This window comes from Amblyomma mixtum, chromosome 3 (genome assembly GCF_055824585.1).
Source record: "Amblyomma mixtum isolate Tamu chromosome 3, ASM5582458v1, whole genome shotgun sequence".
NCBI lineage: Eukaryota > Metazoa > Arthropoda > Arachnida > Ixodida > Ixodidae > Amblyomma > Amblyomma mixtum.
Genome location: NC_143014.1, coordinates 151141435 through 151155551, shown reverse-complemented (window position 1 = coordinate 151155551; position 14117 = coordinate 151141435). Strand labels below are relative to the sequence as shown.

General features: G+C 48.9%; 1 protein-coding gene across 3 annotated transcripts in view; it reads left to right on the top strand.

The window, feature by feature from the left end:
- LOC149352368 (G protein-coupled receptor dmsr-1-like) overlaps nt 1-14117 on the top strand; it is a 609356-nt gene that overhangs the window by 270620 nt on the left and 324619 nt on the right. For all 3 annotated transcript variants that reach the window (XM_089581535.1, XM_089581536.1, XM_089581537.1), the window contains one exon: nt 5962-6070. The gene's annotated coding sequence lies outside the window, so the exon portion shown is untranslated. The remainder of the gene's footprint in view (nt 1-5961; nt 6071-14117) is intronic.

Below are 14117 nucleotides of genomic sequence, written 5' to 3'. Positions count from 1 at the left end.
GGAGCATAGGGGATGTCTTTGTTTTACTTTGTGGTTTTCATCAGTTCGCAGGTCGCGGGTTCGGATCCCACCGGCGGGATGTGGTTGTTTTTTCTTCTGCTTTTATTAAACTCCCATTGATGGAAACCACAAATTAAAAAAAAGACATCCCATATTCTCTCTGGTTTCGGTGCCCGTTGGCTCCCGTCATATATGTCATAACGAGCACCTCTTTCCATTCCCTTGTCTGCTGAATAGTATCTCCAAGACGTTAGATGAGTGTTTTTCATGCGGCACTTAAGTGCACGCAGCGCATGCACAATGAGAGCAATGTTTGCTTTTCTGAAATTCCAGGATGGAAAAATCTGCGGCCAGCATTCTTTCAAGAATATGCCATCAACGTCTCCGGAAAGTCTTGTCACGACGACTTTCGCGCACTTCCCACATTGGCTGATTTTGATGAAGAGCGTTTCGCTCCGTTCCAGCAGAATCTGGCCCTTAGATGTGCTGCAAATTGTCGATTAACTTACTCGCTACCGCAGGGTGCTCGTCCAGCACATTTCCTTCCTGGATAACGGCGTCATGAGCGCCCTCCGAGTCTCTGCAAGCATCGCGTGGCTGTCGTAAAAGGGACTGTAAACGTTTTAAGGGTGTTTAAGTGGTTAGACCGGAAAATCAGAGCCCTCACTTACTGGTAATACCTATGAGTTCCACTTTCAGAAGGGATCTCATTAATCAGCCAATATCTATTCGCGTCAGTGTTACGCATTACGTTCCCGTAAATGTGAACAACGCGCCATATCGCGGGAGCTATAACAAAGAGATACCAACACAAATACAGGATTACATCTAAGCTGCCTTCGGCCGAAAATAAATCAAACACGTGAACATATTAGGCAGTTTATTCGAAAATGCCGCTCAGTGACTTTCCTGCCGGCGACACACGACAGCAAAGTGCTTCGTCACCGCCCCAGCTGCGAACATTGCTCCTTATGTATATTTTACATTACACATTCACCTATCCTGTGTGTGTGTGTTGCATCTGTCGCGCACGGGACAGGTTTATTCTGTCGCCTCGCAGGAAAATGGGGACCGAGTGGCACCGCCGCAGTTCCTGTCAGCGACAGACACCACTAGAAATATATCACTCACCGTAAGTGCTAAACAGCTGCATACGTGCCAAAAGGCCTGGCGCGCGCTGACGTGTTTCCACTGCGGTTGCCACCACGCAGTTCTCTACTTGAGCCCCTGTAGCTTCTATTGGGGCGCCCTTTAGCTGGAAGACCGCGTAATTCGAACAGGTTTTCTGTCGAGGTGAAAATGAACATTATTTCTTTTTTTCAGTTACGGAAGAACGGTAATTTAGTTATAGATTACATGTAAGATAATGTAACACGAATTAAAAAAGACAACATACCACGCGTGAGGAAAAAACCCACAACCTCCGCACGTTGCGCTTGATCCACTATTTAGTCACGGTGGTGCTTATAGTCGTACTTTCGGATGCAAACATTTTTAGTCAGGTTCATTTTTGATGCTGTCCCCTCGGTGGCGTTGTTCTTTACGGCTGTCTTCTCTGATGATTGTTACGGTACTGTAACTACAAAACTTTGCGGTCTGTTCTTCGCCGAGGGTAGCGTCCAGCGTGAAATGCTTCGCAGAAGCACCGTAGGAAATTATAGGTCCAGTCATATATAGAGCTAACACCTCTATTGGACTCTTCCTCTGCCAAGTTATGTACTTGTTTACAGCGGCACAAATGCGTGAAGTTGCATATGTTCACCAACGGTCATAGCTGAAACAGCGCATAGCCCGGGACAATGAGGCACACAGACACCAAGAGGGCGTTATCAACTGGCAGCTTATTTCAGGAACAGGGTAGCAGACAAGCCAGACGGGCTAGTTGGTGACTAAGGCATACATAGTGGAACCAGCTAAAAAATCCCGAACAGCAAAGAACGGAGAAGAGTAATATGGACTTGGAAGCGCATGAAAACAAAACAAAGACAAGGAGAATGTGCCCACCGTGGTCATATCACTGTGTTTCCTGAAATAATTTGCCAGCTGACAGCCAGTGCGCCCTCGGTGTCTATCTACTTCGCCGCCCTGCATGCCCTTAGCGCTGCTTCAACTACCACTTCAATGCGGCGTTGGTGTCCTTTTCCTCTGGCGTTAGCGACGCGTTCGACTAGCTTCTTCTGTTCACTAGCGGTCGTATAAAGCAGCCTTTGGGGATAGTCGACCACGTCCATGTTTCGGGATCACGCCTCCTTTGCGTTCGACCTTTTGAAGACGTTTGCTTGCTTTGCAATCAAGCCCCATCAATTTGTGCAGCGCCAATGCCACCGAGCATGTGGACGCGCAGTATTGATCATGCCTCCTGGCATGCCGCATCACCGATGATGGTGAAGACTTATTCTTATTCCCTTTGATGTAGAGTGGTACAAGCAGACACCAGTGCTTTCACGCAGTCTCTACCAGTACCCTTAAAACACCGACAAGTGTAATCAGCGCGGCGGGCTACTACACTTGCGAGCGGCGCGGCTTATGTAACGTTGTTCAGTGTGGTCACTTTATAGCAAGTGCAGTCATTGTACGGAAATACATGCTAGGAAGACTGCTTTCATCTTTGCAGCGATGGCCGAACAGTGCGTATGCGTTAGTCGAGCAATTAGATACAGGTTTCGAGACGGCCTGGATTCATATCCAGCTATGGGTGCTTGTATAGAGATACTCTTCGGGCCCAAATTCGTGTCAGTTTCGACGTAATCTTGGCCGCGATTTTTGGAGCATGTTCGGGCTGAGCTGGCCGAGAATGGGGGCTAGAGGAATTTCATGCTTAAAAACTGAAATGCACATTCCCCTATGTTCACTTTCGTTTATGCCTCGCAGCAGGGATCCATATCCCTTATTCTTGAAAGCTTTCTCTCTCACACACACAGATTGTATGTGTGCGTGCGTGCGTGCGTGCGTGCGTGCGTGCGTGCGTGCGTGCGTGCGTGCGTGCGTGCGTGCGTGCGTGCGTGTGACGGCAGCGAGATGGGGAATTCCCGATGATCCCCGTTGTCGTAATCTGCGACGGACCTGAGCTTCGTTTCCCCTTTGCTTTCCTTCGAGCGCGCGGCATAATTTCGCTCGCGATCGGCGGCGATGGCCGAGAAGCGTGCCGTGTGGTGTCTTCCTCGGCGCGCAAGAGGCGGACTGTAGCGTTCCTCGCGGGGCTTTTTGCGAGGCGCGGACAAATCGGGCCCCGGAGAGCCATACCGAAGCGCGTGCGGCTGCGGCCACTGGGGCCTCGAGGAGGGCCGCACTGGGGATGGCGACGGGCCTGCCGCGCGCCGCCTGTCGTCAGCTGACGTCTCCGCCGTGAATGCGCGCGGCCGCGATAAAGGATGCGCTCCGAGCTTTTCTCGCACGATGCGGTCCCGGCGCGGGCAGATGCCGTCGAGCCAGCGCGACATGAGTGGCTACAAGGAGCGGAGCGGCTGCTAAGAAAGGCTGAGTGCCGCGGCGGCTTTACGCGGCCACGAGAGGCCTCTCCGGCCTCCGCCGGGCAGTTCGGGAGAGCTCCGCGTCATGAGCACGCACGTGCTCCTGCTGTGTCCGCCTGTCGGCGGTTCAAATTTGTTTGCTTCTCTCTCTCTCTCTCTCTCTCTGTGGCTTTTATTTTCTTGGCTCGTAATGCGATGCGCGGGGGAGAGGAGAAATAAGTGTGTGTCTGGGGGGGGGGGGCAATTATGACAGACGCATTGTTGTTGACGAGCTGCTTGCGAAACAATGAGTGTACTGCACGCAGTTTTTAGATGATAAACAAAAAAAAGAAGCACGGTTGTGTGCGTGGTTTCCAACAACATACCGTGAGGCGCCGGTGGCTTCTCTTTGTTATCGAAAAAGGAAGTTACTCGTATATATATACTTGACATTTTCTTTCGTTAAAATTTAAGCAGCGCTAACTTTTAGGACGAATACACAGAGGACATGACAGGACGGGCGCTGACACAGCGCCCGTCCTGTCATGTCCTCTGTATATTGGTCCTAAAAGTTAGCGCTGCTTAAATTTTAACGAAAGAAAATGCATAACCAACTAGCCCCGCAACGTATTTTACTAAGTATACTTGACAGAAGAGAAGACAAAGCAATAAAACAGTAGATTCATCTTTGCCTTTTATTCACAGAATTCAAAGACTTTCCGTGATACTTGACGCCCTTCATTAGGATCACTGGACATTACAGTAGGCATTTCGTGTAGCAAGGTATATTTTCCTACACGCATGTGCGGGAATAAAACCGTAAAATATAGACTTAATGATTCGGCCCATCTTCGCAGTGGAGGTTATTGACACCTTACTCTAAAACTGTGAGTGTTTACTGTAAGGAGTGCAATTGCGGTGCCCGCAAAGTTGCTCGAGGTTCGCTCGTTGGCAGAAAAACTGACGCTATAAGTACGCGGCATTCAATCCCGATTTCATTGAAAGGGAAACTCCTGTGTTTCGGGAGCCCTCGTGGTTAGGCAAAGTAACGGCTAAACCCGATGCCCTCTTCTGTTGTTGAATGACGGGCGCGCGATCACCGGCCAATGACGAACAGATTTAGAGGATATCTCAATCGGGGTACCTAATCCTGTCTCTATGTGTTCGTCGTCGTGTCTTCGTGCCAGTTCTCATTTTGCAATTACGTCACGTTAGAGCCATCTAGCTCAAACTAAAGTACTGCTAATGGCAGCTTTGTAAATCTAGTCGCCGCTTTGTCAGAGAACATTTCACATTTATTTAAGCTGCTAGCTCCAAAACAGGTTCAGAGACGTCAACGTCTGCATGAGCTCGCGTACTCTGATGCTCTTTTTTAAGCTCGGTGTTTTGCTTCTCAGCTGACGAAATGAGCACCGCCACCCTTACAACCGCATCGTGAGCTTCGCAGGAGCCCGTTTAGTTAGCCCTGGAGACGTTTAGTTCATCCTTAAGTAACGAACAGAAAGACCAACATGTTCGCATATCTTCAATGAAAAGATTTTTTTTTTCACGTCTTGTCCTGCTCAGTGCCGTTCGTAAACAATTCAGCATGCTGCAAAGCAATGAAAACCACCATGGAAACTCACGCAGCGAAGTAGCGTGCCTTTCTTGGATGAGATGAACTAAGCTTTAACGTACTACCGCTTTAACGCACTATGTGGACGCTCTTACTACCGTCAGGTTTGTGGCGTTTACTTACTTACCCGACTGTTAAGGAGCTTGGCAGAAGAATCCTAAATTCTGACGTGACGTCGGCTTACGCTCAAGGTATTTAATGCGGAGGGCTCTTTATTTTTCGCCCGCTTCCTGGCGTTACTTTGTCCGTTACTGCGCGTCTTTACGTAGCATGAGCTTCTGAGCGGAAGAGAATTTGTCTCATTAGAGAAAAAACCTTTGCGCAAAATGCTGGAAAAAGGGGTGGATGTGAACGTGCCGTACACAGCAGTTTGCACTAGACGCAAATAATAAAAAAGTGCATAAAGTAATCGCCATGGGGGGAAAAAAATCAAATTTCCTGAGTGGCCAGTAAGCGCTGCAGCTTAAAATGTAAACGTGTACTGCTGCGCTTGCGCACCGAAGCGGAGACCTGCGCCTTTTGATGTCTTGAGTGCACGCACCGACAACGAAGAAATTTTATCCTTTCGAGGTTTTCGTCATCCGCTAACCTTTGAGGGCGCCAAATGCACAGCTTATTTTTACGCTTGTAGCTTCACAACTGCCTCACGGTTTATGACCTGCAGGTAATTTATTCAGCCAACAGCTTTTCGCCAGAAATGGAAAACTAGATCGCAACTAGCAAATTTCAGGTGCAGCCCCCATTTATTTGGTTTTTTTTTAATGCCTCCATGCTCAATAAAAGGAACAAATGCTGCTGCTTCATTCCTGACAACCTTGAGCCCTGCTTCAGATGAAGTTGAGCAGAAATCTTTGTTTCTCAGACCGAGCTTTCTTTCTTTTTCGCTCGCATTCACAGCAAGGAAAGAGACCACTGAGTCCTGGACCTTGGGCCGACGACCTCGCCTCCATTTGAGAAGACGCAACTCCCCGGTTTCCTTGCTCTTCTCGGACCTGACATCATAATGGTAAGGAAACATTCTACGTATACCCCTTCCATCCGAGCAACAAGACCCACAATGCCGAGGCCTGCCCGGCGTGCCTGCGAGCCGTGTTACCTACTAAGAAGTTATGCGACTACGGCTGTTGTTTCCTTTCGTTTGGTGCGTCTGGAACCTTCGTAACAAGCGTGTGTTCGGCATAGTAGGTCTATCCAATCTCTTGGTTAAGTAAGGAATGTCAATAGCCTTGTGTTTGAATGGCACCGGAGAGTTGTAACAACCGGTGCCTCTAATAAAGATATCTTGTCCGTGCGTTCACGGGACGAGTTTTGGTTCCATCCCAACGGGATTCTTTTCGTCATCGCATAAACGGGTTCGCCAAGCTGACCTATAGGGCAGCACTTTTCCGCAGTCATCCAATCTGTACTGTTTATGTACATGGATCTGAATTGAACTGAATCCGTACTTGGCTAGAATGCTGCCGCGCTGCCATTATCGTTCGGACAGCTAAGTTTGTGCAGCTAGCGATCAAAAGCTAAAAAATAAAATTAAGTCTTTAATCAAATAGCCAATATCGTTACCCGCAGGGAAAGCGACAAAATATCAGTCAGGAAGGGTGTCAGGCATGGGGACACGATCCCTCCACAACTATTCACCGCGTGTTTACAGAAGGTATTCAGAGAACTAAATTGGGAAGAAGTGAGGACAAAAGTTAATGGAGAATATCTGAGGAATATCCGATTTGCTGATTACATGGTCTTGCTGAATAACTCAGGCGACGAATAGCAAAGCTTGATCGAAGACCTCTACAGGCAAAGCAGAGCGGAAGGTCTGAAACTTAGTATGTACAAATGTAATGTTCACACTTGCCTCGGAAGGGAACGACAGTTTACGATAGGCAGCGAAGGATTAGAAATGGTAAGGAAATACACCAACTCAGGGCAGGTAGCGACAGCAGATCACGACCACGAGAAAGTAAGAATGGGTTGGAGTGCATTTGGCGCATACTCTCAGGCCATGAACAGTAGTCAGTAATGTGCCCCAAGAAGAATAGAAACAGCAGCTCTATCTTGCCGCTTCTCACCTATGGAGCAGAAACGTGGAGGCTAACGAAAACGATTGAATTTAAGTTGAGGACAGTGCAGCGAGGTATGGAACGGAAATTATACGTACAACGTTAAGAGAGAGGAAGATAGCCCAATGGGTCAGGGAACGAAATGCAAGTTCATAGCATCTTGGTAGAAATCAAAAAGAAGAAATATGGGCGGGGTGAGGGCATGTAATGCGAAGGCAAGATACGAGATCCCTCCTAAAGATAGAAGAATGGATTCCAAAAGAAGGCAAGCGTAGTGGAGGGCGGCAGAGAATCAGGTGGGTGGATGAGACTAAGATGTTTGCTGAGATAAGGGGGCCGCAGTTGGCACAGGACAGGGTTAACTGGAGAGATATGGAAGAGGCCTTTGCCCTGCAGTGAACGTATTTAGGCCAGTGACGATAATCAAGCAGGAGATGATCACTGTTTCATCAACGAGCAATCCGCAAATAATTGGAACTGCACCCGCAGGACATACGTGTATTGTTTTACTTCTTAAGTGATTCAAGTGTTGAAAACGCGCATTACTTCAAAATGAGCCTCCAGGCTTTGAATCAAGCGGTCGTGATGCATCACTCGTACTCAGCTGTTCGGACGTGCTTAACTTATACTTGATTTTGCTGGAGACTTGGTAGCCTGTAGATTAAAAGTTCTTATTTAGGTACGATGAAGATCACAGAATAAATGAGAAGCGAGCAAGGCTATCGTTGTGCTGAACCAAATTATCGTCGCTGCTTAGAATACTTAGTGAGCCGCGGCTCAGCAATCAGCGGCTAAAAAATTGTTCTGTGCTGCAAAAGCACAGATTTCAGAGAGGAGTACGCCACTAAAGTTCGCTGGCCGGACATCGATAAGCTCCATGACCGGAACCGGTTCATTTTGCCACATCCAGGTCTCCGATATACTATAGTTGCCTCCCGTAAAAATTTTAATCTAGCGCGATTTTTTCCTTCTTTTTCGCGCTATTAGATTTTACTTAATTCAATTCTATGAGTTCATTAAACAGGGTTCGAAGAAGGAATTGATATCCACTGGAGACCGTAATGAGAGATTTCAGCTGCCACGCGAGTGCAATACCGATAGCAAAGAGGCTATAACTTCTGCCGTCAAAACAGTTACGGGCCCCAGCAAGAACACCATAGTGCATAAGCGCCTAGCTAGTTTTTGTCAGCCTACATCGAGAAGCGAACGACTACAACCCTTGTCCCTCGAATCCAGCTGAGCTCCAGTATACGACGCTAGGCAGGATTTTAACGATATTGCATCTTATGAAAACAGATATTCCCTCAGTGCTATGGAATGTTTGTGACATATTGATACGTGCAAGACACTTCTCCGCATCAGCTCACTTGTGACATTAAGTAACGTCAAAGAGCTTTGCCTTAGCGACATGAACAGTTCAAATAAATTATCCCTCCTTTAGCGCCTGACATCAGGGTTGCCGTTTGAAAACGATGAACATATGTTGTGACACAAAGCGCACGCTTGAAAAAACGGAGATTCGGGGAAAAAATGGATGCAACACCACCAGCTTTGCACAGTTCGACATGCGATGTCAGACGCCGGTTGTTGAAAAGTATGCGCCTTACATGGTGAAGCAAAGTCCAAATATCGGAACACACAAAAAAGCGCATATTCGACGCTTCTAACAGCCAGCTCAGCGCATACTGCGTGCCTTTAGAAACGCCCATACACAGCCCTCATTACATGGGGGCGAGCAATTTCGTGTGCGTATCTTTCTGACCTACAAGCGCTGTCTATATGACGTGTCGTAACGTTATCCGGCAAAGCACCCCAACCAGAAACGCTCCCCCTCAACTGGCCGGGCTCTTTCCGGGCAGGAAGCGAGTTTCCTAGATTCTCCCGGGACATGCCACCCACCCATTTTGGGCCGGCAGCCGAGAGGGAAGTTTTATCGTTACCCGCTATTTGCATTATTTAGACGTCCGACTGGAAACTGGGAAGACTTTGGGGCCGCACCTTCTTCGAGAACCTCCTCGAAGGGAGAAGCGCGCGCGGCAGCCGTGCCGCCTCCGGGCTCACTCCGGTTACTACTCCCTGCTTTTTTCCCCGGGCTGCGTGCGCGGCGCCTGAAACAATCGAGCTTGGTCTTGCGACGTATCGACCGCAACTTCCTTTCTGTGCTCTTCTCTTTAGATGCCTCGTTCAACGAAGACATCCAGAACTTTGGCAGGCTACCATCTATATGGCGCAATGCAGCTTTTAACAGCGCCCCGTTTCTTTTTCCCACTCCAGCGGCGTCACCACCCGTTTGCCCGCCTCTGTCGTTCATGCACGTCAACACGCACTTCGACGAGCGAAGCGGTGGGCGGCGCGCGCTTAGAGCTGGCTCGTAGCGCGGCGTCCCTCCGCGGAGGGACGCCGCGCAACAGCGCAAAAGCGCGGAGGACGCGAGAGTCGCGGGAGATTTAGCCGCGTTTCGTTCAGGAGCGGGTCGTTCGGCTTTCCTGCTGTTCGCTTTTGCGGCCCGTGTTGTTACTTCTTTACCAACTAACTTGACTATAGCGTCTTGTGCCCGCGTAACGTCGCGGGGCTGCTTCCGTCCGTCGGGTCTCTCTTGTACGCGTGCAGCGCTCGAAAAAGTAGGCCGGAAAGCCCGGGTGCCCAGTTGGGCAATTATGCCTAAGAGACATCTCCTTGGGCGTGCGTTACCGCAATAGCCTGAGTGTAAGTGGTGGCCGTAAAGCGACTGCCACTGCCCATCTAATGCTCCCTCCGCCTCAAGCGTTGCTAGAACGTTTTGCAAGAAAGCCGCAGTACTTTATCTTCTCTCTTTCTTCCTGTTTTTGGTTTTCGTTTCGTTTTTTTTTTTTACCATTCCACTGCGAACCAAGTTATGTCCCCGCGCATTGTTTTCCTTCGCGGCGCGTCAACATTCTTCGCTCAACAACAACCGGCGCTGATATCAGGAATCACTTATTGTGAATAATTTTATTGTCCTCTGGTAGAACAGAAAGAACCAGGAGCAAAAACTGCACTCGGCCGCGATTAGGAGCCCTTTAACGACAAACTGAGTACCATGGGTTCCGGGAGACTAGAATTCGTTTTGAGAGTGCGTCATTTGCTCGATTTTAAGTTTTGAAGGAGAGGTGCCGAATTGAAATTTAAATTGCGAAGTAAAACTCTCACGCACAACATCTCGTTCATCAACACATCAACGCCGCGACAACAGTTGACAACTGCGATATTCTGTTATGACGCACTCTGGCCCAATTCTGTAATTTCTTGGTGATTGGGAGCTGAGCGGGTCGCTAATCTGTTACCGCAGGTGCCGGTACTCCTCAGTTTTAGCGGGGGCAGTGCGCCGTGCGCTGGGTTTCCACGAAGCTAAGTTGTGCAAGACGGAGCATGTTTATTTATTTATTTGTGACGCTGAGTGTGCCGCGCGGCATAAAACGGGGTGTTAGTCACGAAGGGTAGAATAAGTTACAGAAATGCATGAAGCCCGGTTGCGTGTAAAAAGTCACATAAGCTTCGGGCGTAAATGTTTTTAGTTACCCACACGTTCAAACTAGAGTCATTGTTTGCAGACAGCCCTGCCTCTTGAAGAACTCGAGCGCGCACCAGTGAAGTTCCGGGACATGTCCACAGTAGGTGGTGGACATTGGTGTCGGAAGCGGGTGCCTCGCAGTGAGGGCATTTTTGCGGCGCAGGAATCTTGTCACTTTTCCACTGGTTGCGACCAGCAGGCGTAAGGGCCACTCCGACACGCAGCCGCCTCAGAGAGACCTCCTCCACCCGTGATAGGTTGGGAGGAAGGGGGTAGGTACACGGGGGAATAAGAGCACGTGTACGCTGCCTGAGGGAGGCTGAGGATGTTAGATGTGTCAGAAGTGGATCTGGTGGCAAAGAGGCAGGTGGAGTTTGTGGAGTGCCAGTCTGACAAGCAGCATGTATGGCCTGGGAAACCCGAAGGGTACCGCGGACTTTCTTCAGATGCTTCACGGCTTCTTGGGAATAGGTACATAGGTGCACCTGGTTATAAGGAGGGTCGTCAGGTAAAGCTGCTATGACATTTAATATTGCTTGCAGCTCCAAAGAAAGAAATGATAAAGTGTCAGTAGAGTAGGTTTGTCGGCCGTAGAGTTGAGGGTGTGTCGGGGTTATAAAAGCAGTTGATCCTCCTGTTGGGGTTATGGCGACCTCTGTGTAAAGAGTGCAGCTGTCATGTTGCGTAGAAAAACATTGTGGTAACGGCGGTGAGAAGAACTCCGACTTCTTATGACGGGCAGGCTTGTTTGATGTGATGTGACAGTAGTCCCATGGAGGTGGTTGAGGCGCGAACATCGGACGAAGAGAAACTTTCCGTGCTCTATTTGTTTGTCTCTGGGTAATTAAATATTCCAGTGTGTTGAGCTGCGCATACTCGTGCAGCAGACAAATAGGAGTTGCTCGAGGTAGGCCAGTAATGACTCGCATGGCTTCGTGGTTGAGTGTTTCAAGTGTGGACCACTGTCGTTTAGTAAGTTGTTGGAACTGAGCCTGGTATAGGAGCCGAGGTTGAAAGACATTTGTTAGGTTGGGGCAACCAAAAGGAAATAAAAATAATATGCCCCCGCCTGCACCGGAGGTTGAAAGACAGTGCGAACAAGTCGACGAGCTGTATCTGAACGGGCACCTCCAGAGCGATTGGCTATCCTGCGGATGAGGTCAAGTGTGTTTATAGCACTCTTGCGCATGGCTGACAACCAAGCCGTGCCCTTGCCTGAAGAATGAACGTGCAGGCCTAAAAAATTGGTATGTTCCACCTCAGGAAGTGGGGCATTGTCAATAGTGAGCACGAACGGAGTGGATTTGAAAGTACGGCGGCCAGCTTTATTGCCCACATGGACATAGCAAGACTTGGAGAGGTTGAGAGAGAGGCCAGTGTCGGCAAGAAAGTTGTGGAGGATATTGAGGGCATTTTGCAGGGAGTCTTGCTGCACCTGAGCTGAGCGATGTGTGGACCAGAGAGTGATATCGTCTGCATATGCCAGAACCTGAACATCAGGAAGGGTGGAGAGACTGTGTACCAGAGGAATGAATGTGATATTAAATAGAACTGGGGCTAAAACTGAGCCCTGCGGTACACCCTGTGGGTTTACCATTGACGCGGATAGCAAATGTTCTTTGCGAAATAAAGGCATGAATTGCTCGACAAAGCTGCAAGGGCATGCCAAGTGATGCCATAGTGTTGAGGATAGCTGCGTGGAGAATGTTATCGTAGGCCTTTGTGATGTCTGTTGCCAGGACTGTGCGAACGAGATGGCTGTGAGGTGAGCGACGTATCACATCGTTGGCAAAGCGGTGAAGACCATCCTCAGCGCCGTATCCTGGTCGGAAACCGATTTGAGCAGACGAATATTTCTGATGATGGTCGAGCCACCAAGAGATTCGAGTGGCAAGCAGTTTTTCATAGAGTTTACAAATTGTTGGGGTTAGAGAAATCGGTCGTAGGGCTCCAAGAGTTGTGGGTGGTTTTCCGGGCTTTGGTATCGGAACAACCACTGAATGTTTCCAATCGGATGGCATTTCACTGGATGTCCAGATTTGGTTAAAAATTTTGAGAGGTGCAGTCAATGCTTCACCTTCCAGGTTCCGGAATAAGGCATAAGGTACACCGTCATGACCAGATGCAGTGTTAGGACGGATGTCTTCAATGGCAGCTATAAGCTCAGCCATGGTGAACGGGCAGGTGAGCTCATCCTCTGCCTCATGTTTGGGACTGACTGGAACAGGCGCAGGTGAGCAATCATAATTTGGAAAGAACTGAAGGGCAGCTTGCGAAGCGAATTCGTCTGGAGAAAGACGAAGTACAAGGCGAATACTCTCGGCATAGTCTTTGACGGACGGCTTGCGATCCATTGCATGAAACACACGCCACAATTGGCGGTTGCCGAGAGGGGTATTGAGTTGAGAACACCACTCTGTCCAGCGCTTGTGCAGAAGGTGTTTAGAATAGCGACGGGCCTTAGCTGTGACTCTATGAAGTTCCGTTCGTACGTGTTGATCTGACGGATGGTGAGTGACGTATACGTCCAGCTGCTTGCGCCTTGCCCAGAGATTAAGCAGGTGAAAGTCAGGATTTGGTTGGTCTTCGTTTATAGTAGAAGAACTTGTGTTCTGAGTTAAGACAAGCATGAATGTAGAAAGGACCGAGGCAGGAGTTATTGAGAGGAGGCGACCATCCATACGGAGACTGTCCCAAGAAGTGATATGGATCTTGCGGCGAATTTTACGTAATGTACTTGAGACAAAGTCAATTAGAATAGGGGAGTGATCACTGCCCCAGGTGTCTGCTTCGCAATACCAGTGAGGATTGCCGGGACCCAGCCACCAGGTAAGGTCCGGAGTTGATGGAGGAGCACGTGGTCGGGTATAATTAGAGGAGTTGTTCAAAAGTGTAAAGGACTGGTCGAAAAACGTGTCGTAAATCTGATCTCCACGTTTAGAGTTGTGAGTGTATCCCCAGGCTGTATGTGGGCCATTAAAATCTCCTCCAACTAATATGGGTACACCTGGGTAGGAGGTGCGTAGATGTGTAAGCCATCCAAAGTTCAGTAGAGAGGTTTGGGGCCGACCATAAAAAGAAACCAATAATACTGGAGTACGCTGTGGCTTAGTGATAATGGCAATTACTTCTTGACGGGTATTGCACCAACGAGATAGGTCGACGGGAGAATGTGGTGTCGAACAATGAACATATATAGCTGCTTTTCCAGGAGCAAGACCACTTCGGCGGTCGGGTATTGATGGACAGTGATATGCACAATAACCAGACAGAGGAAGGAGGGCATTATGTTCCTGTAGAAGGAAAGCCCAGGCAGAGAGTTTGCCGTCTTGAATACGCAGCTTCAATTCAAGGAGCTTATTAGTAAGACCCCGACAGTTCCATTGTAGCACATGGGAAATAGCTTTAGTGGCCATTCGCTTGCAAAACAGATGCAATCATCTGAGGCAGTTGCTGCAGCAGGGTAATCA